The following is a 20,663-nucleotide window of genomic DNA, read 5'->3' as shown; positions in this document are numbered from 1 at the left end:
GAAATATGAGGAAGATGCAGGCCTGCTGCTGAATGGGTTGGCAAGTTAGGTCACAAATGACACAGAAAAGGCTGAAATGCTCAATGCCTTCTTTACCTTGGTCTTAACTGGTAAAGTTAGGCCCAAGTTCCTATGTCAGGAAGCAATGGCAAAGCAAATGGCAAACCACTAATAATACAGCAGGGTCAAATTAGGCACCTTCTGTAAAAACTGGACATACAAGTGTATAAGATGAGACAGAATGCACCCAATGGTGTCAAGTTTGCTGACATCTCTGCAATGCTCTTTTCTATCTTTTCAGAAAGGTCCTGGAGAATGTGGAAGTCCCAGATGACAGGAAAAGAGCCGATATTACACCCATCTACAAAATAGGCAAAAAGATTATTTGGGAAAAGACGGACAAGTCAGCTTCAGTTCAGTTCCTGGAGAAAAAAAAATGTAGCATGGGTCCTCATAGAAGCTCTTTCTGAGCACATGAAGGACAAGAAGGTGACTGGGAAAAGCTAACACAGATTTACTAAGGGTAAGCTGTGCCCCATTGTCTTGTATTATGAAACAACTTGGTTGATGAAGAATGGTAGTGTTTTGGACATCATCTATCTTAAATTTAGCAAGGCATTTGGCATGGTCTTCCACAACATCCTTGTTGACAGCCTGGTAAGATATGGATTAGATAAGGGCCACAAGTTGCATGGAGAACTGACTAGACTGCTGAGCTCGAAGTTGTTGGTGGCTAATGGCTCAAAGTCAAATTTGCAACTGCTCATGTGTAGAGTTCCTCAGGGGTTGACACTGGGTTTGATACTATTCAATATCTTTATAAGCAATCTAGATGAAAGGCTCAAATGCATCTGTGCCAAGTTTGCAGATGATACAAGTCTAGGAGCAGAGATGGAATGTGAGAAGGAAAAGCCACTGTACAGAGACCTTGACAGGCTAAAAGGCTGGGACAACAAGGTTTTAAAAAAGATAAATGTGAAGTTCTACACCCGATATGGAATAATCCCAAGCAGTAATACAGACTGGGCTCTGACTGGTTGGAGTGTAGTGCAGCTGAGAAAGACCTGGGAGCCTCACTAAACAGCAAGCTGGACATGACCCAACAGTGCAGCTTTGCAGCAATGAAAGCAAACTGTCTATTGGGTTGCAGTACAGCCAGAAGATCAAGGGGTGTGATTATTTCATGCTACTTGGCACTTGATAGGCCACAGGTGGAATACTGTGTCCAGTTTTGATCCTCCAGTTCAGGGGAGAGTGAAAAAAATAAAGAGGGTTCACTGGAGGCATCACCAAGATTTAGATCACTAGAGAACTTGATATATGAAGGAAGGATGAAGAAATTTGGTTTGTTCAATCTAGAGAAGCAAAGGCTTTGTGGGGTGCTAATCAGTTTTCCAGTCTCTAAAAGGTAGTTATAGATAAGATGGAAGTGCTCTCTTCATAAGTATGTGGCAACAGGACAAAGGACACAGGCATAAACAGTGTCAGGGAACCTCCATCTGAATATAGGGGGAAAAAAAATCTGAACCATGAAAACCAATTGGGAACTGTTGCACAGAGAAGTGGTAGGATCCTATTTACTGGAAATATTAGAGACTGATTGACAGGTACCTGCATAACCTGATATAAGGCCCTGATTTCAACAGAAGGTTGGATCAAATGAACTCCAGATGACTCTCCCCCCTAGACTTTTCTGTGACTCTACAAAAAAAAGTTTAACTCCTGGAAAAATGTCTATGGACTGAATTTAAGCCTAATATAAGCAGGCTCAGCATCACTCAAACAAGATGAGTTGTACATACACACACATACACAAGCAAGAGCTGAATTTACTCTTAAGACTTTGGGATTACAGTCAAAGTAAATGCATAATACGGATGTATTATAGTGCAAGCTATGCAAGACTGATATTAAGACTTCTGAAAAGCTGGCTCAGGCCATTTATAAGCTGGGCTGGTAATTCATCTGCTTCATAACAGCCAGCACAACAGCCACTGTTTTTGTACTATTTTTTTATCATTAATGGTATTTGGAACCATAATAAAAGGTAATGAAAAAGTCCCTCATATCCAGCATTCTACAGGAAATTGAAGACTGTGGGATTTGAACTTGTTGGATTTCCTTGACGTCATTATCAGAAAGACCCACCTTGTCACTATTAGAAGAGAAGACACTGGTGAGAGATAAAATTCATCATGTTGATGCCCACTAATGAAACAGGTTTAGAGATCCAGTATAGAAAAGACTTTGAGGGACACAAAAGTTGTCTTCTTCCAAAGAGGGGAGTGGATCAATGACATTAGGCTATGACGTAAAAGGGCGGTCCCCTTTTTCTGACATTGTGATAGGCACAGTTTGTTGCAGTGGCTTTACCTTGTTGTTTGTGCACTTGGAACCAGTGAAAATAAAGCCTTATTGCATAGGTGGCTTTGAATAGGAAGGAAACATTTTCTTTGACTCATTTGCAGCAATTCATAACCTGTGAAGAAAGCAAACATTGTGGATGGAAATTGTTTCACATAGTCTAATAGTTCAGTAGATGTGTCATGGGAGTGGTTTTTTAGTTAAAGCCTACAATTGAAATGTTTATCTCTGCACAAGGGTGCAGAGCATATATCTTTAAGTATGGTATCGATATGTCCTGACCCAGATGAAAGCTTCTTAAGTCAGTTTTTTTCCTCAATCCTGTTACTGCACATTAACTGTGAAAAGGATTATTCTTTAGTCTGCCAGTCAAGCTGTTCAGAGAAAGCGCAAAAAAAAAGTGAAGGAAAGGGGAGAGAACAGATTCTGAATTTGTCTGACTGCCATGGGACCAGCAGGACAATGACCCAAACTTCCCACACCATTAAGAACTACAGCTACTTCTGACATATATTGCAGAGCAGCCAGCTGACATACTAGAAGACAGCAAAACCACATTTTGGATAATTTTTTTTCCCCTTTAGGGAGAATCAAAATACTCATAAGGGTGTAATTGCAGTATTATATTTGAAGGCAACTTCTAAAGGAACCTAGCACTGGAGTCCCTTACCCTGATCCTGCTTCCTGGGGAGGATGCCGGCTTGTGTGAAAGGGCTTTTCTAACTCTGCTTGTGAGCACCTAGGCTTTTCCAGTAAGGGACAATTCAGTGCTGTTGTGAAGCAGTGGATCAGTAGCCCTGGAAAGCAGAGAAGAACCTCTGTTTATCCCCAGAATGTATTTAGTGCTGGCCCTGGCAGGCCTGCTGTGTCAGTTTGGCTTGGTGGTCATCCTGAGATTTGCTTCCTGAAAGGTGAAGGTAGAGCTTAGTCATTTTTAATTTTGGTCTGTGTGGACCAGGACCTGTAGTGAGTGAGAATTAGAGACAATTGAGGCAATGGCTTTTATGCTGGTAATAGTAATTTAAGGCTTAGCTCTGCTCTACAGCTGAGGCTCTGAGTTAGGATGAGAGATGAACTTTTGGGGACATACCATACCTGTTGTACCATGATTCAACTTGCTGCATAGTCAGCAGGGAGGGGAAAGGCTGTGGCTTGGCCTCTGTTTCTCTGTTAGTGGTTGCATCTGGTTCTCTCTTGTGGAAAGACCTTCACAGAGAGTTAATGGCAGGGCTCTACCCAAAGGCCACCACCATTAGGCCACTGAGATCACACCATCCCAGCCTCTACAAAGGCTGCCTTTCCTGCCTTGCAGCAGTGTCAAATGCATTTTCACCCTGGAAATAGAGTTTATTAATTTCTACTCAGATCTTCAAAATCTGAAGAGCGACATGGCCTAGTCATAAATCTCGATCTCACTTATCCTGTATTGGCCTCTTAGCATGGGCCTACAAACCAGTTTGTCGGTTTGGTTTCCCACCCACAACCTCACCCCTGGAGTCTTCAAATGAGAAGTGTCGAGATGGTTCTTCAAAATGATGGGGCCTTTTCTGGCTTAGAAAAGATTAGCAGAGATCTCTGTAATCACTGAAATGATGCTGCCCACAAGCTCTGTCTTGAGCTGCACACAGCTGATGCTGAGGAGAGGAACTGTGTGACTTGGCACCAGCAGTGCCGGATGGAGATGTATGTCCTTCAAGTGCTGTGAAATCAAGTGCTGCCAGATCACTCCCCTCCCCGGCTGCGTGGAGGCTCAAGTTATGAGTCCCTTGAAGGCTGCATTATAAACATGTATTTTGTCTGCTGACTATCCTCCAGGAGTCACTTAGGGCTGGTGGCAGAGAGACAGAAACCCTTTGCTGTTTGATAGGTTAGGTCTCTGTAGAAAATCAAAAGTCATTTGGGGGAGTTCAGGGATTTAAGTTATGGATGTTCAAATATGAAATAAACATGAGTAATGTCCCAGCATCCTTAAAGCTCCAGTAAATATGGTTGAGGACTGAAATAATACTATATATATATCTCAGCCCTTTTAAACACCCTCACTTTTATGCCATGAATTTCTCCAACTCCTTTCTCTCTGTTACCCATTTCTTTTCAGTTGCTACTGTTTCCTGTTTAGCTGGATGATTTCTGCTTATCTGTTGTCTGCTGTTACAACTAGCATTACGTGCAACCTGTAATATCTTTTTTGTCTTATTTTTCTCCTTGCTGACATGCCTGTTGAAATAAAATCTCTTGCTGTCATTTGCAATCAGGCTTTTATTTGTAAATCGACTCAATGTAAATGTGTTGAAACATTAACAGCTACAACAATATCACAAAGAAGTGAAAAATAATGATATAGGGGAACACTAGAAAGTGGATGCAGGTTTGAAGCTTTCAACAGCTTAGTATTTGTTTAAAAATGAGCATAATTCCACTTGCTGACATAAAGTAACTCCAGTGGAGACCACGAGTGTCCTAGAGTATTTGGAAGTCTACCCTGCTACTGCTAGACAGGCCTTTTAAGCATCTGTTAGTGGTATACATGTTGTGGTAGGAGGAACTTTCATCACTTGTGAATAATCAGGTCTATCTGCTACTCCATCCTAGATAACATGCTTTTATAAGATATTTTTTTCTTTTGCATTGAACCTAGTATCTCTAATATCAAATATTTATAATTACTGTATTTCACTTGCCCTGCAGTGACTTGAGGGTGTTTGTTAGTGTTAACATATGCTACTAGGTTGACTCTGCAAATGCAAACCTGTATTTTCTCTGCTGAAAGATTTTTTTCTCTTAAAAAAAATAAAAATAATCAAGTATATCTGACACTAAGAAAATTTATTTTCTGACAAAAAGAACAGAACACTGAATTTTCTTCAGCAGACTGTGGAGTTTCCCCATCTCGTTTTTCTCACTGCAGAGTTTGTTTTATTCCTTCTTTGTCTCCAGCACTGATCTCTTTTATCCTGATACACAGGATGGAAGTATGCATCCTGATTTGTTCCGCTGAAGTAGCAGGGGAATTCAGCATCCTCATTCTGAAATGTATTATGCCTGACTTTTGTTTGGATTTGTGAAAGAGGACGTTGTACAAGGGCCCTCTTCTCACCAGGATACTCCATAAGGAGCTTGGTGTAATTGCAGCTCTTACTTTTCCCTGAGAATAAAGGCTTTTAGCTTCTTCCCCAAATATTCAGTAAAAAGATAAATTTAGGGCAAATTTTCTCACTGTACCAACTAAAAGAATTGTTTAGCTGTGGAAAGTGCCTTGAACAGTGCTCTTGAAGATATGGGTGTCTCCTTATTGTAGCCCTATTCTGTATGGCTTTGAATTGCTGGGTGAACTGAAGCAATTCTTTGTTATTCCAACTCAGACCAGAATTTTGTGGGCTGAATTAACGTCAAGCATAGGAAATTTTGAACAATTCTGAGACTATATGAGATGTACTAAAGCATGATCATTCAGCTTGGTGTGTCTTAAACTTTAATTTCCTACACAGAAGTAACAGTAATATTAGTCTCTTTCCCCTCATTTATGTTGCTGTATGGAAAATGCATTTATCCTAAAAATTCCAATTTTTCATCTCAAAATGTAGAACTAAAACTTTTTTATATTTTGAAAGTTTTCAGAGAATTTAAGTTGAAAAATCCCCACCCCAAACAAAAGTCTGTGACCTTATATTTTCAATGAATCTTCTTCCCGTGAAAATACTGTTGAAAAATTTATAGACTGTTCTAGAAATGATGTTTCCAAGTAACTGATTCTAGAATTCTGTTATTGCAGTAAAAGTAGAATATTCTCTATTATTTCAGCAGAAGAAAAATTAGTTTTTCACCAAAGGTCTATGAATGACTTGAATATAATACAGAATAATTTATAAATAGTATCTCATAGGGAACTGAAATCCCACCACATCCTGGTATTTAGATTTTCTTTTATTCATCTAACCACTGTCTAATCATTCACAGGCAAAATTTCAAAGCATTGTGTAAGCACTTAGTGGGAATTTTTCAGCCAAATTCCCTTCCAGCAATTTGGAAGCTTTTCATAACAGGTCAGAAGAATCTTGTCCAACAGCGTCAGATCTAGTAAAAAAGGTGGAAAGAACATTAATGTCTTTTGCTTTCAGCAAGAAAGTTATATGGTGGGGAATCAGGTTGCAGAGGTGAGCTGGAAAGTTACGTAAAAGAAGATCAGACACCAAGATCCTAACTCAATATAAGTAATGTGATTTGGGGCTGATTTTGGAAAATGCTGAGCATCTGCAGAGCTGTTGGATTTCAGCTGGCATTTTGCTTGTTACTTTTGAAAACTGCAGAAAGCCTGCTAGGTCACACAAATAGAAGGTAAGCTACCTAAGATCAATTTGTAAGGTCATGATTTCAGGAGTAATCATGGGTAGATCCTGGTATCCAAATCCTCTTTTTATGCCAATAATCAATAATGTGTTGCATCACGTAACACAAAGCCAGAGTATTAGCTCTATAGGTGATAGGGGAATGCAAAATGAACAAATCTTAAGTGAGACTTGCCTTAAAGTATGCTACTGTTTCTCCAGCTGAAAAAACCAAAACCAAACAAATAAAAAAACCCAAAACAAAACACAACTAAACCCCCAAAATAACAAACAAACAAAACCCCAGAGCTCTTTCATGGCATTTATGTCACAGGCATCACAACTCAGTATTAAGTGGTGGTACGTGGTCTGACATCCTTCTCTTATTAACGTGTTCTTCAATAGTGTAAACTGTCAACTAGAATTCTTTTTTCCCAAAATGTATCAAATTATTTCAACCCTGGCTCAGTATGAAATGGTACAGTTATCAATGAGATAAAGGACAAAACTCCAACAAAAACATTTGGGAAATTACAAAATGACAGAAAATATGTCAATTCTGAGGAAATATGGACCTGTCAGAACACACACAATTTTCACTGTTTGTATTCCTGTCATGCAGTTTTCTATATTTGTGCCTAAAGAAACTAGTATGCAGCTGTTTCCAATACAAGGAACGGTGAGGGATGAAATTCAAGTCTTGCCTCCAAAATTCCTTGCTTTTCTGCATTTATGTTGGGCTTTTAACTTTATTATGAAGTCATTACAGTTTATCATGCCAATAGGTATATAGGGAGTGTTAACCACAGACCATTGACAGAATAAACCATGCATTCACAGTAAATATGCACACTAAAAAAGTCTATGAAAAACTGAGCGCGTGTGTGAAGTGCTTGCTTCTTTAAACAACAGTTCCTGCTTCCTTGGGCTTCTACACCCAAAGGCATACATACATGTAGATGCTAGGTTGAATACATTTGAATTACCTTATAGCCATGCTGGGAAAAGAGAACCATAGAAAGCAGTTACAAACAACTGGCTCCGAGGTGTTTCTCTCTCAGCTTGTTTTGACAGATGAGAGTGATCAAAATAGGATTAAATTATAGAAAGGCTATGTCTATGTTAGCAAGAGAATCTGCAGAGCAAAACCCTGTGGCCGCCCTGCGGGGAGGTTGCTTCATACCAGTTCTGAAGTGTGTTTTCTGGCTTTATTTCATCCAAAAGGGATACAGATCATCTGCTCTGAGACTGTCCTGGAAAGCAAACCAAAGTGAGGTAAATAGGGAAGGACTGAGAGGTTCACTTCAAAAGTACACCCTGACCCACACAGAATCACTGATGTAGACTTACTCAAACTGCACCTGATCCAAAGACTTGCACTGAAAACAGTAATCCAATGTAATAACTTATTAATTTTTAAAATTATGACTCCTTAGAATGACATTGACAGAAGTTAAGGTTAGTATGAATACAATGCAGCCTTCTGGGACAGATTTGCAAGACAGATGAGTTAGGTTAAAGCAGCTGATGATGTGTCTGGTAAATGCAGAGGCCATAGCGATGTGGACATTGCTTTGCTGCAATGTGCTGATACATTCCCTGGCATGGTTAAAGTCTTGTCCAGTGAAAAGTGTTTTCCCAGGAAATTGCCATACATTTAGCACGTAGTTATTACAGTGTCTTGCAAAATGAAATGGAAGAAATTGCCATACATTCAGCACACGGTTATTATGGTGTCTTGCAAAATGTAATGGAAATGAAGCTAAATAACTGGTCTGTAAAACTACTTCTGAAACATTCAGCTTTTTACAGAGACTAAAATATTTTCTACAGAAAGATGGGAACTGCCATATTATATAGGGCAATTAGTATGTCTCCTATAGTCTTTATAACATGTACTTCAGAAGACCAGTTACTATAATAGTAACAAATATTTTCTCTTTTTCTTTTTTTTTTTCCTTGTAACTGTTGTACCTCCCTATTAAGTCAGATTTATGCTTGGACCATGATGATTTATATCCTTTCTATTGCTTTTGGAACTAGAGCCTCAGCTGGTGTAATGTGATACGGTTCTATTGAAGTCATTGGAGGGCCTTCTACTTAAACATACTGATTATCTTGCTTTTAAACTCACTTTCTGCTTTGTTTGCTGTCTTGAAGAATTGAGAAATTACAGGATCATAGGATAATTCAGATTGGGAGAGTGCTCTGGAGGTCCAACCTCCTGCTATGTTAGTAGTAATTTTCATAGTGTAGCTTAAAAACAAAGGTGGAAGTGTGATACTTTTTCTGTGAAACTCTGCCTAGCTGTATCACAATGTTTAAGAGAAGTTCTATGAAGTAATATCTTCTCTCTTTCAAAGAAAACCATGCTTTTCCAGTGAGGGATTTTAAGAAAATCAATCTGCTTAGCTTATCAAAGGTAAGGTTAAGAGGTGACTGGATCATGATCTGAAAATATTGTGGAGAAAACCATGGTTCTTTAATCTTAGCAGAAAAAGGTATAACAAGATCAAGTGTCCAGGAGTTGAAACCAGATAAATTCAGATTTTAAAAAGGCAAATTTTAATCGTTGAGATATTTAATCATTATAGTAATTTATTAAAGGAATCTTCAAATTATATATCAATTGAAGTTTGTAAATCAAGAACGAATATCTTTTGAAAACTATGTACTCTAATTCAGAAGTTATAGACTGATGTAGAGATTTCTGCACTAAAAATCTATGGCCTGCGTTAAGAAATCAGACTGGATAATCAAAATTTTCTCTTATGTGCATCAGTGTTGCATATACTCTTATCTGTGAGTTTTCTGTTTAAATTCTATATTGTTCCCTGACTGCAAGCTCGTTTTAGTATCCTGACAACCACTGCAGAATAATTGCAAACATAGCTGAAATGGCGGGTATGATAAGCAAGGATAAGTGAACTACCAGAGATGTGAAAGATACTTTGCTAGTTTTTGTGAACTTCAGCAGAGTAGAAGAGCTCTGACCAGAGTCTTGATAATCATGGCCATATTTTCAGTGTTAGACTGGGTAGTTTCCTTGCATTTCTACCACTAGAGCTGACAACGTACACCTGGATTAGCAACTGTAGGAGAAAAGAGCTATTTGATGCAATAAAGCACGAGACTGCATTTTCACAGAGGCTGTGGCAGTGCAGAACAGCTGTTTTAAGTAGTGCGGGCTTAGTGAGACAAGAGCATTCTTCGTTTTGTCTTTTTGCATTAGAAGAGCGTGATAGAAAGCTGCTGAGGAGAGAGTTAGGCTCATGGTGCATATCGGGGCACTTTAGAAGTGGTTGGAGTACTCAGGTGTACTATGTGCCCAGTCACATTTTCTGCTTCATGAAATGAAAGCAGTCAGAGCTGGGATGGTAATAACTTATTCAAACCTCTCTGTCTGAGGAAAGAATCAAAATTCTGGACAATTCTGTGAATCTGTAAATCAGCCTGGGTCAGTTTTTGTGTATAAGTCCATCCTGCACTGTAATGGTGTAAGTCTTGAGGTGTTTAGGTGATTCATAAACCAGACTGTTTTCCAAGTCCACTGCATGGAGGAAGGTGTGAGTAAGAATGAAGTCTGGTGGCCACAGCCAACCATACCATGGTTACTAGTTCTAGAAATAAAGATATCTTTAAGTCATAAGTCTTCAGAAGTTTCTGATATTGACTCATACCAAGCTTTGTCCTGCCAATATTTCTCACATGGTGTGCTGCTGTCAAAGCAATGGAGCTGTACGGGAAAATAATAGATTCTTCAGTTTTGTGCCAATCCTCGTTCCCTGTCAAAACAGAAAAAGAAACTGACTTCAGGTTATCTGACAAAGTGAAAAAATGGAAAATTCTTATCTTAGGGTAATAAAAAAAGGATTAAATTATAGAAAGGCTATGTCTGCATTCACAAGTGACATGGTCCAGTAGAAATGAATCTGCAGAGTAAAACCCTGTGTCCACCCTGCTAGCATTTGCAGGGAGGTTCCTTCAAATCTTTGTTGGAGTGCATTAGTTGTGCTCTAGAAGTGCATCTTCTGGCTTAATTTCATGCAAAAGGAATTGTTTATCTTTGGTGTCATCAAATGCTTTTTAAAACCACATATACATATTTGAGAAAAATATCAAAAGGTGGAATTTAGAATTTGTCTGGTTCCCTCCTGTGCCCTAGCAAATGTGGACTATAAGGAAAGGTAAGATGAGCTGGCCCAGCAGAAGTTGTTTCACTGACATAGATAGTATTGCTGATGTATTAAATTACTGCTCCATGTGAGCCTGGATGGGAGCATCTGGCTGTGGCAGGCTGTTGGGCAAGGGATAGAGCTTTTTGTGGCAATGTCTGCCAAGCACTTGTGCTCAGTTCTGATCTGAGCAAGGGTCACTCCTGTAATTCTAGGGACTGGGTTAGAAATGGGATTAGTGCAATGATTTGAAATGCCATGTGCTGCTTATGCCAGACCAAGCCGTCAAGCTAGATTTTGTGCTGTCATCAACAGCTGTCATGAATGTTTCCTTAAATCTGTGTTTGGAAGGGGCTTCATGTAGCCTTAGAGATAGATTTATCATTATGCTTAAAATTTGGGGTCAAGCCAACATGGACCAGAATGAGTTGTAGTGAAAGGGACCTTAGAACTAGGTTTAACTCCATTATTGTAGGAATTATTTTTATTTTATTTCTGTGCAGAAAAGCTATACTTCAGTGGCTTTAGTGTCTGATAAATCAAAACAAAACCAGAAGTTATGTCTTTGGAGGGACCAAAGGAAGGGAACAAATAAGTGGTATTTTTCTCATGTGGCTGGTGATGACTTGTGCTTGTCGTTGCTATTCCCTGTTTATCTGACCTATTAATGGAGGGCAAAATTCCAAAGAAATGTTTAATTAACATTTGTAATTAGTATTACAAAAGACCCTGCTTTATAGAACAGGCAGCGCAGAGAGGAGGGCCAGGAAAAGACAAGCTCTTCACCCTGTAATTATTGCAGCTCTCCGTAGTGCTCTCATTCATCTCATTAACATCACAGTGGGATGGTGCCACTGCAGGCTACTGGCAGGTGTCTAACTGCCTTCCTCCTGGGGAGACTTTTACAAAAGAGGTCCTGATCTGCAAATAAGTTTGAAAGCTTGCCAGTGGAGTACCTCATTCAAACTTTGCAGTCTCCTGCTTCCAAAATACCCTGAAGAGTTTCAATTTCAATAGATAGCGATGCTCTGGGGATGTGGTTGCTTTTTAATTGTGGGAGGGAGAGGAAGAGAGAGGGGAGAAATCAAGGTTTGTCTAATAAAATATTCTACTTCATTAACATGTTCCATTAAAAAAATAAAATAAGCTAGCTAGAAGGGAAATTGTGGATGGATAAACAAAAGGAAAACCTGAGTCATCACTTGAAAAACACTGAAATGCAATCAACCCATAAAAAAGGCGTGTGTTAATTTTCTGTGTGTGAGTAAAGCTTTTCTTCTTCTGGATTGCCTTTCTTCTTCAAATTAAATTGAAACTACTATCATATCAAATAGTCTAATTCAGCAAATGATAGTAGCTCTTTTATGGAAGAAAAAAAGGAATTTGTGTTTTCTTCTTCATAAAATGTATAAAAACATGGCATTATACTTATACAGTCCTGTGATATTCAGGTTTTTCTTAAATCCCCAACTCATGTATTTACACAAGACCCTTGCCTTTAAATGAAAAATAATTAGTGAGTTTCTAGTCATAAAAACATATAATAAATACCAAGGTAACATAAAGTAAGAGGAAAAACACCCATAAACTTTTTCTTTTATGTTAAAGGTAGTACATGATTTAAAGACAATCTCATGGTTTTTGAAGATACATTTTATTTTCTTTTTTTAGATATGGTGGAACTGAGCTTTTTTATTACAGCTCTAAGTAATGAGGCAATAAACATTTACAATATATGGCATGAATGGAGTCAGCAAGTACTCAGTGTTTGGAAAAGTCCTAAATCAGGTGCACATCCCACTGATTTTACTGAGATTGCTCCTGTAACAGAATTTGTCAGCCTTGGTGTATTGTTTACAATGATGATTAGAGGAACATTATAAATATGCGTAAGAGCTAAAGTAAACCTACCTCTACTAAAGAGCTTGTATATAAAAGGACAATGAAGGTGATGTTTGGAACAGCAGTGCAAGAGTCAAAAAATGCTCATTTGAATCTTGCTGGCTAGATTACCTGTAGTGAATCAGCAAAATCAGATGACCTGTGATTTTAAGAACATATTGTTCACTTTAGTGAATCAATGCTGCATTTATTTATTGCTGATAGAGCATGTATTTTTGTATTTTTAAGAGCTCTAATCACGGCCAAGTAGATTTGCAGGAGTCTGTTCAAATATTGAATAGAAAAGTGGTCTCTACCTCAAAGCAGCTAAGACAGGAGGCAGTGGACAGATATAGATGGAGAACAAGGAAACAATGAGTGGGCATAGGTTTGTAAAAAAATAAGAAATTCATCTATATGAACCAGTGTTTTACTTTAGGAGCATTTTAAAGACATCTACAAAATAAAATAATGGGATAGTTTTGCAGATATTTACTGATTCTTGTTTTTAAAGTAAAACTATCGGATGATGAAAATTCACATCATGGATTGATTGAAGGCACTTGTCAACTTTCTGTCAGTGAATAAGAGATTGTAATGATAACTAGCATAGTAGAGACTGTGATACTCTAATGTACATTTAAGAAGACAAAAATTAGTACTTGGGCTAGCAATATGAACCTTTAAAGGCTACTTGATGAAGTCCAAAGATTCGCTATTCAGAGTCTGGATTTCCATCCCTTTAAGTAAAGGAGCTTGAGCTCAGGAGCGAACGCTGTAAAAATAGACATATCCATGAAATTCTGCCCCAGACTGCAAAAAATTAAAAGGCCTGATTTACTAGTGAGACACACACTGAGCATACAGCTCCTAAACTCACCATCTGACCTCTGTCCTTTTACAGATCTGCCTCCAGGGAACCGCTCTCCCAGTGTGAAAAATCTGTTACATGGATTGTATAGTTGCAGTCCAATGTTTTCTTTTGAGCAAGAACAGGGAAACTGAGGGGAAGCGTCTCGTGTTTGTGTGAAAGAAACTTTACATTTGTCTAAAAGTCCTTAAAAGATCAGGTGCATAATCCTAACCCTATTTCTCACTGAGTATAGGCCAATATACTTTAAAAGTACGGATCAGAGCATAATATATACTGTATAATTTGTGCTAGTTCTGGCTTTTTTGTAAAAATGGGGGCAATCTTACTTGCTTACTTGAAAGGCTTTTATGAAGTTTAATTTAAAAGTGTAGAGTGCTTTGAGGTTTATTTCTTATGAAGGGAGCTAAATAATGTAATCACAGTCTCCATTTGTATTAATTGTGTTTTATTTTTAAAGAAATCATAGCCTTTTTCTCAAATTGCTTTTAGCTTTTATGTCTAGCTTGGCTTACAGGTTTAATTGTCCTTACCTTCCAATGCTCCTGGCAAAAACAGGGATCCTTTTGGATGTACATATTCTTAGATTTGTTTTTCTGCCTTTCCCTCAGGTATTACATATATATGGCTTGAATTCTGCCAGCCACAGGCAAAGGCGGAGGAGAGGAAAAAGAGAAATTGAAAAGAAAATGCTATGGAGCTCTACTTTAAAATTCTGAGCAACGGAGGAAGAAACCCATATTCATATAATTGGGGAGTATGTGAGAGGGTTCTTTTAACAAGGTGCATTGAAAGAGTTTTGAATAGAGGAGGATTTTAAAGAGGGGATAGAAGATTTTGTTGATTTTTGTCCGTATACTATCTATACTTATTCCAGCACTTTTGATTGTGGTAAGATTTGTTGTTGTTGTTGTTTTCTGTGCATGTGGATTACTTGCTTCTCTTAAACATCAAACTCAAGCTGGTTTTTTTGTGTTCTTTTAACTTCTCATTAGGACTTTCTTTTTCTTTCTCTAGGTCACCAGGGATGCAGCAAAGTGACCAGGTCACCAGACCCAACATTATAACAGCAAACCTTGTAACTGATCCTGGCAGAATGGAAGGATGAGCCCAAAAGTTCAAAGCAAACATGCCACAGTGCCTTGGCAACGCCCACGAGCTGAAAGCTGACCTGGAAACAGTAAGATATGTGGTATAGCTGTAATAGCTTCTCTACAACTTACAGCCAGAAACCATTCATACACATGGGGAGAGAGCAGAAGTACAGAGTTGTTTAACAAGAAAAAAAAAATTTAAAAAATCATTAAAAGCACTAACAATGCTAGTAAAGTAGGGAATATAGGCTAGGACAGGCTTGCTTTTTTTAACTTTTCAAATTGTTTTCCTTTGGCTTATGTGAAAGTATACATTTTCCTTTAATATGTATTGTTTTCAGATACAGCAACAATATAATTACTCTTGAACTCAAGACCATTATGTAGCTGAGTGTAAAAACAAACACATACCCCCTCACCCCAACCGCCCCAAAACCACAATAGCAACCAGGAACCTCAGATGACAAATTCATAAGATTAGTGCACCAGCTCCTTACCTCTGAAGGCTAGAGCTAAAATCCTTTGTTATGACCCCAGTAAAAACGAATTTGGTGATCTACTGCATGTCATAAAAGTACAATATTATCTTCAGTTTCTACTGGCTGAAAGCTCCATCAGCGAAAGGCTTTTTTTCTTTCTATTTTCTATCTGAGAGTCCTTGAACCAAATACAGATAGTGTATAAATAAGCGTAACCCACTGACCCTCTGTCCCACACTGTGTCCTATATATTTGAGCTTTGCTGTGCTGAAAGGAAGGAATTACGTTCCCAGAAGGACGAACAGGAAGATTGCTGCCTTCTTCTTTTTCTTTTTTTTTCTTTTGTCCTTCATATGATAGCATGGCATTGACTTTCAAAGGATCCTCCTTCATGTTACCTTTGTGTAATCTCATGCATAGTCTAATTATTGACTATCCCCAGTGGTAATTTGGCTCGTAGCTGAGCTGTCTGTACTGCAGTGCAGCTGGATCTGCATCACAGGTAGGTGTACCTGAACAAGATTTCAAGTGGCTAACATGGATTTCAGTAGGAACATAGTCATGAAAGCACAAGTTTTACTTCAGTCTTTGTAAGTCATGAGTAATTATTTCAGCAACCAAATCCCACATCGATACCATTGTGCTGTTGCCTAATTCAAATTTAATGCTAGCTTGAGTTTACCCAAAAAGCTGCAAGCAGACTTCTGTCTCTCCAAGGGGGGACAATGTAAAATAAGATGTACCCTGTTTTTGTAGTATCTGGTGATGAGGGACTGCAAAGGTGAAAACTTGCTTTAGTTGGGTGAGAGGCACACTGTCCCCAGCCTCAAAGTGATCTCTTCTCCCCACCTTCCCTTAAGGGTTGGCAGTTTATAACTGCCAGCCTGGGCAAGCTGTGCTTTTGCTGAGTGTATCTCTGGGATCTTAATTTGATGTATGATATTTGCCAGTTGCAGGTTTTTAATGCCTGTATTTTTCAGACACTTGAAAAATACAGAGTGAATAGCATTCAGTTGAACCCATTGCCAAATGATAGTTGCTCTCAGTTTGGATCAGTGCCCCAGTTTACAGCTGTCGTGATCTTCAGGGGAAAGACTGTGGAAATAGACTGCCCTTAGAGCACACCTGGAAGGCCAAGAGGCTCTGCCTTTGCCAAGGTATACATAGTCAGGAGGGTTAAGTTATACAACCAGGTAAAGGGTTATGCTAGCTGTTGTCATACTTTATTTGGCTGACTGTGGCTGTTAAGGCAGTCCTTTAGGGACATTCCTTCAAAACTGCCAACCTCTGCATCCTAAAAATAATCAGTGCTGAGCAGAGTCAGTGACCAAGGGAAACAGTAATCTCAAGACATTAAAGCCTCATATCTTCAAGGTTTAACTTGTGTGGTTACGGCTAGACCTGTCAAAATCTACGTGAGATGGATGCTTGGTGGGTGATCTCTTCTAGAAAGGTGGGGTTTCCAAGTTGCTCGTTTTTTTCTCCTCTATGCAGTCACTCAAAATGCAGGGCTCTGCATTATAAAGCTGGTGATTCAACAGAAGCAATACAGAAAGTACTTGCCAATCAGTCATTCTTTACAGACATCCCCTCTAGCGTATGCATGCTCGCCTTTTTAGGAGGTAAACGTCATTAACCTTTCTTTTTTTAGTTTGGATTCCAAGTTTTTTTAATTGAAATTCAGTTCACACTTGCAACATGCTCTCCTTTTGGACTGTAAATGCTGTGCAGTATGCAGATCACTCCATCTTCTTCTGCTCCTTGTTGCTCGCTGCTGCAGAGCCAGAACTTTCCAGCCAGCAGCTACTGCAGTGGTTTGCCTCCAAGGGCTCAGATGGAAAAAGCCATCCGTGAGGATGGTTCTTGCTGGAGAGGGGCATGAATGCGTCCTTCAAGGAGAAATGGCTGATGATCCTCTTGAGCACAATATCAGGCAAAATATTGTCTGATATTTTGCCTACTGCTCCTGAAGTGGGAAATGTGCGGTGGGCTTTAGATTGAGGCCAGGGTTTAACTGTAATTACACTCCCTGTCTTTTCTACTTATTTTAATAGTGCAGAGAAATCTACTATTTAGCTCTTGATCTAGGTGTGCTCTCTTCCCAGCAGTGAATTATGTGACACTGTGCTTCTGTTTTAAATGCTGTGGGAAGGCTGGACATCTGTTTAACCCCCTATCTCCTGAGTCACCACTTCCAGTTCACTGGTTAAAGGACTGGGAGTAAAAATAAAAAAGAAAATCATAGTGGCCACAGATCAGTCAGGGATTACTGGTAAGAAGGAAGGTTTGATAGAAATTTGAACCTTATTTCTCTCTGTAAGTAGTTTGCAAAAAATCTAGTGTGGAAGGGGAGAAGTATTATGCAAAAAACTACCAAAATTGCTAATGTGTCTACAGACTTGAGGTGACTCTCCAATTTGAAATTTAATAGAAGTCAAATTTAATAGAAGTCAACTTCAATGTCTTGGTGATTGAGTCTTTCTTTCACTGAATTCAGTCCTAAAACTCCCATGGCCATCAACATGGACAGGACTGAGCTCAAGGGTTAAAACTCACCCTCCCAAATATACAGAAATTACACTATGTATGAAGTATATGAATCTGGTGGAATCTCAGTGAGGTTATTGCCAACTTTTGTACCAGGGACTATTCTTGCTGTCTAATATTTGTAGTTGTTACTTTTCAGATTGTTGTTTCCTGGCACAGTAGTAAGCTCCCCATAGAAAAAACTACCATCCATGACTTCATTAGGTTGATAATTGGCATTTACCAGTCTCAAGGGAAAACTTGAAGCTTTTCTTGGCCCTATCTCCTGCAATAAGCAGGAGAACCTCTGCGAGAGGTTCTTTTTGCAACGTTTCACCCAAATTGCTTCTCTTTGAGAGCAGAATGGAGTTCACTACCCTAGAGAGTTTTTTCCCAATCCCTTGCTCCATCAAGGATCTCCCATGTCCTGACATTAAGTATAAGAGAGAGAGAGCCATCCCTGAAGGGACTGTAAGCCATCTCTTTGCCAAATAAAACCAGGCTTTCAAGCTCTTTGGATAATTTGACAGCCCACCCTTTTCAAAGTACAGTTTCTCCCAGTTATCGATTCCATAAATCAGAAGAAAAGCCTCATGCTGTATAGATGAATTACATTAATAGCTAGAACATCACTTCCCCCATGAAATCATGTGACCTTCCCCTGGGAAATCTTGCAGATTTGGACTGTGTGGGTGAGAAGAAGAAAGTGATGATAATTTTCTTAAGATTCTCTACAAAATTTTCTGTCCCTGAGTTATCTTAGTTCCTCAAATCCTGTTCCCTAAAGGAATGTAAAGTTGTATTTGCTGTTTTGATTGTATTATTTTTATGCACCTTCTGCAATTTTTCTCTAGTCCCTTCTCTGCCTACTACACTTAACTACTTATATACATTGATATAAAAGCAACTACCGCTGCATCTTCAGTTAGCTAGCTATGGGCAATTCTTTAAATAACAGACTTGCTGCCCCCCTTAAGATATTTTTTCCCAAGTGGGATAGAAGCATCACCGAAGTTTTGATACCATCTGAAAAAGACCCAGTGTAGTTGAGTGACACCAAAGAAGAATGTCTCAAATGTGAGAGATCTGAGTACCCACTGATCAGCTGTTACGCTGATGTTACTATAATTCAGGACCATGATGGCCTGATCCATTCCCTGGCCTCTGTGTCCTGGAGGATAGCTGAAGCTCATGATAACTTCTCATTTCTTTTGAAAAGATCTTTGTACCAGCAGCAAGAGAGAATGATAATTCTCTAAACCATGAGTGGTCATTGGTTTTGTAAGTTGTCTGAGACAGTTTCTTGTCAAGCTGCTGGAGATTTCTTTCTGCTCATTGAGCCTTGAATTGTTCTACAGTGTTGATGTGACTTGCAAGGTCTGGGTTCTGAGTAGATTCACTGAGACTGCTTGTAAATACATACTGATCACTGAATTTTGCATTAATAATAAATAATAATACTGAAATGATAATAATTGTGAGTGAACCTGACTTACCACTTGATTGCTTCCACTTTTCTTTGGGAACATTAAGAATGGGAGTTAATTTAAATTGTATGTATTATTCAGGGCATGTCTTTTAAGCATCTGATGGCATCATTAATATACATGTAGAGGGCAATTTTGGAGACATGTGTTTGAAATAGAAGGATTTGGAATGTGTAACAAGTAATGATTCTTTCTTTTGTGAAGTTGTAATTAAGTTATTAAAAATTCATCCTTCAAAATATGAAAATACATTTTCTTATGCATCAATTTGTTTTAAATATGATGCACATTTTACAATTTGCATAAAAGATACTGTAGCTTGCCTTATGGATCCTACCAGTCACTGTGTTGATATGGTGAACCGGAGAGCCATGTTTGATTTTCAGGAACTAACCAAATTTATGAAGAACTAGATACCATTGCCAGGGATTATTTGATGCTGTGCCTCTCTCTGACTCTGGCAATGCTGTGGCTGAGCTCACATATTTCATAAAATAGTAAGGGTATATCAACTCCCAGCAAAGGTGTAGACCCTGATGTCTCTGGTACTGGTGCCTATCCCACTGAACTGCTAAACACTGAAGAGGATGGGGCTGATCTGGAGAAAGGAGTCCCAATCAATCAATGGGAAGAGACTTCTCTCACCCTATTGTTGAGTGTACTGTGTAAAGATGCAATATATGTTGTCTTTCCAGCAAGTTCACACCCCTGGAGGGCTTTTAGCATTATACTTAGAGCATAAAGGAAAGCTAAAATGGAGCCAATGCACGTCATGCAAACTGTGGCTTCTCTCATTGCCACCTGGGATTTTCCAGACAGGCAGCTAGTCACTGATGTTGAGCAAGGTCCCTGCATTAACAGAGCTTTGTTTCCTAGCGACTCATGGGAATAGTTTTGGTTGAGTGGTTTGATTTGCATGGCTTCATGTTCGTTGAGTTTCGTTTTGAATTCTGGACTTGAGTTTATTTAAATTCTCCAGAGTGACATTCATTGAAGTTGCCAAGTTTCATTTGGTTTTGTGTTGCAAGTGATGGTATTCTGGCATTTTTTCCGGATTAGTAAAAGGATTAAGGTCTGATAACTCATCAGTATTAGAGGCAGGCGCTTCATACTGTTAGAAAGCTGCATAGACTACTTTTTCCTCTGTCCAATAGGAGGAGGCTTCTGTTTCTAGACATGATAGGTCCTATGACATCAAGTGTTAATCCTGGAATATTATCAATATGGAAAAGTTATTTCTGGTAGTCTTTAGACCTTCCCAAAATGCCTAAGCTTTTATCTCTCCTTCTGAGGTTTTTAAAATGGGGCTTAGAGTATTAAGGAAACCCTGTTTCTTTGTGAGCAATATATGACACACAACACCAATAACATTTCTCAACTTTCAAATGCTGCTAAAAGAATGTGCCTGTGACATGTGTGGTCTTTCACTGCACAGAAATATACTCTGGCATGACATAAAAC

The 20,663-nt window shown here is 38.9% G+C and overlaps 1 long non-coding RNA gene across 1 annotated transcript in view; it reads left to right on the top strand.

Annotated features, from left to right (window-relative positions):
- The first annotated feature begins 306 nt into the window (after positions 1 to 306).
- Positions 307 to 20,663, top strand: part of LOC140646998 (uncharacterized) — a 127,893-nt gene continuing 107,536 nt past the window's right edge. Inside the window, exons 1-2 of the long non-coding RNA XR_012040629.1 lie at positions 307 to 523; positions 14,634 to 14,796. This is a non-coding gene — a long non-coding RNA (uncharacterized lncRNA). The remainder of the gene's footprint in view (positions 524 to 14,633; positions 14,797 to 20,663) is intronic.

The sequence above is a fragment of the Ciconia boyciana genome, chromosome 2 (genome assembly GCF_034638445.1).
Source record: "Ciconia boyciana chromosome 2, ASM3463844v1, whole genome shotgun sequence".
Taxonomy (NCBI): domain Eukaryota; kingdom Metazoa; phylum Chordata; class Aves; order Ciconiiformes; family Ciconiidae; genus Ciconia; species Ciconia boyciana.
The sequence above is the reverse complement of the archived record's forward strand: the minus strand, read 5'-3'. Positions and strand labels throughout refer to the sequence as shown.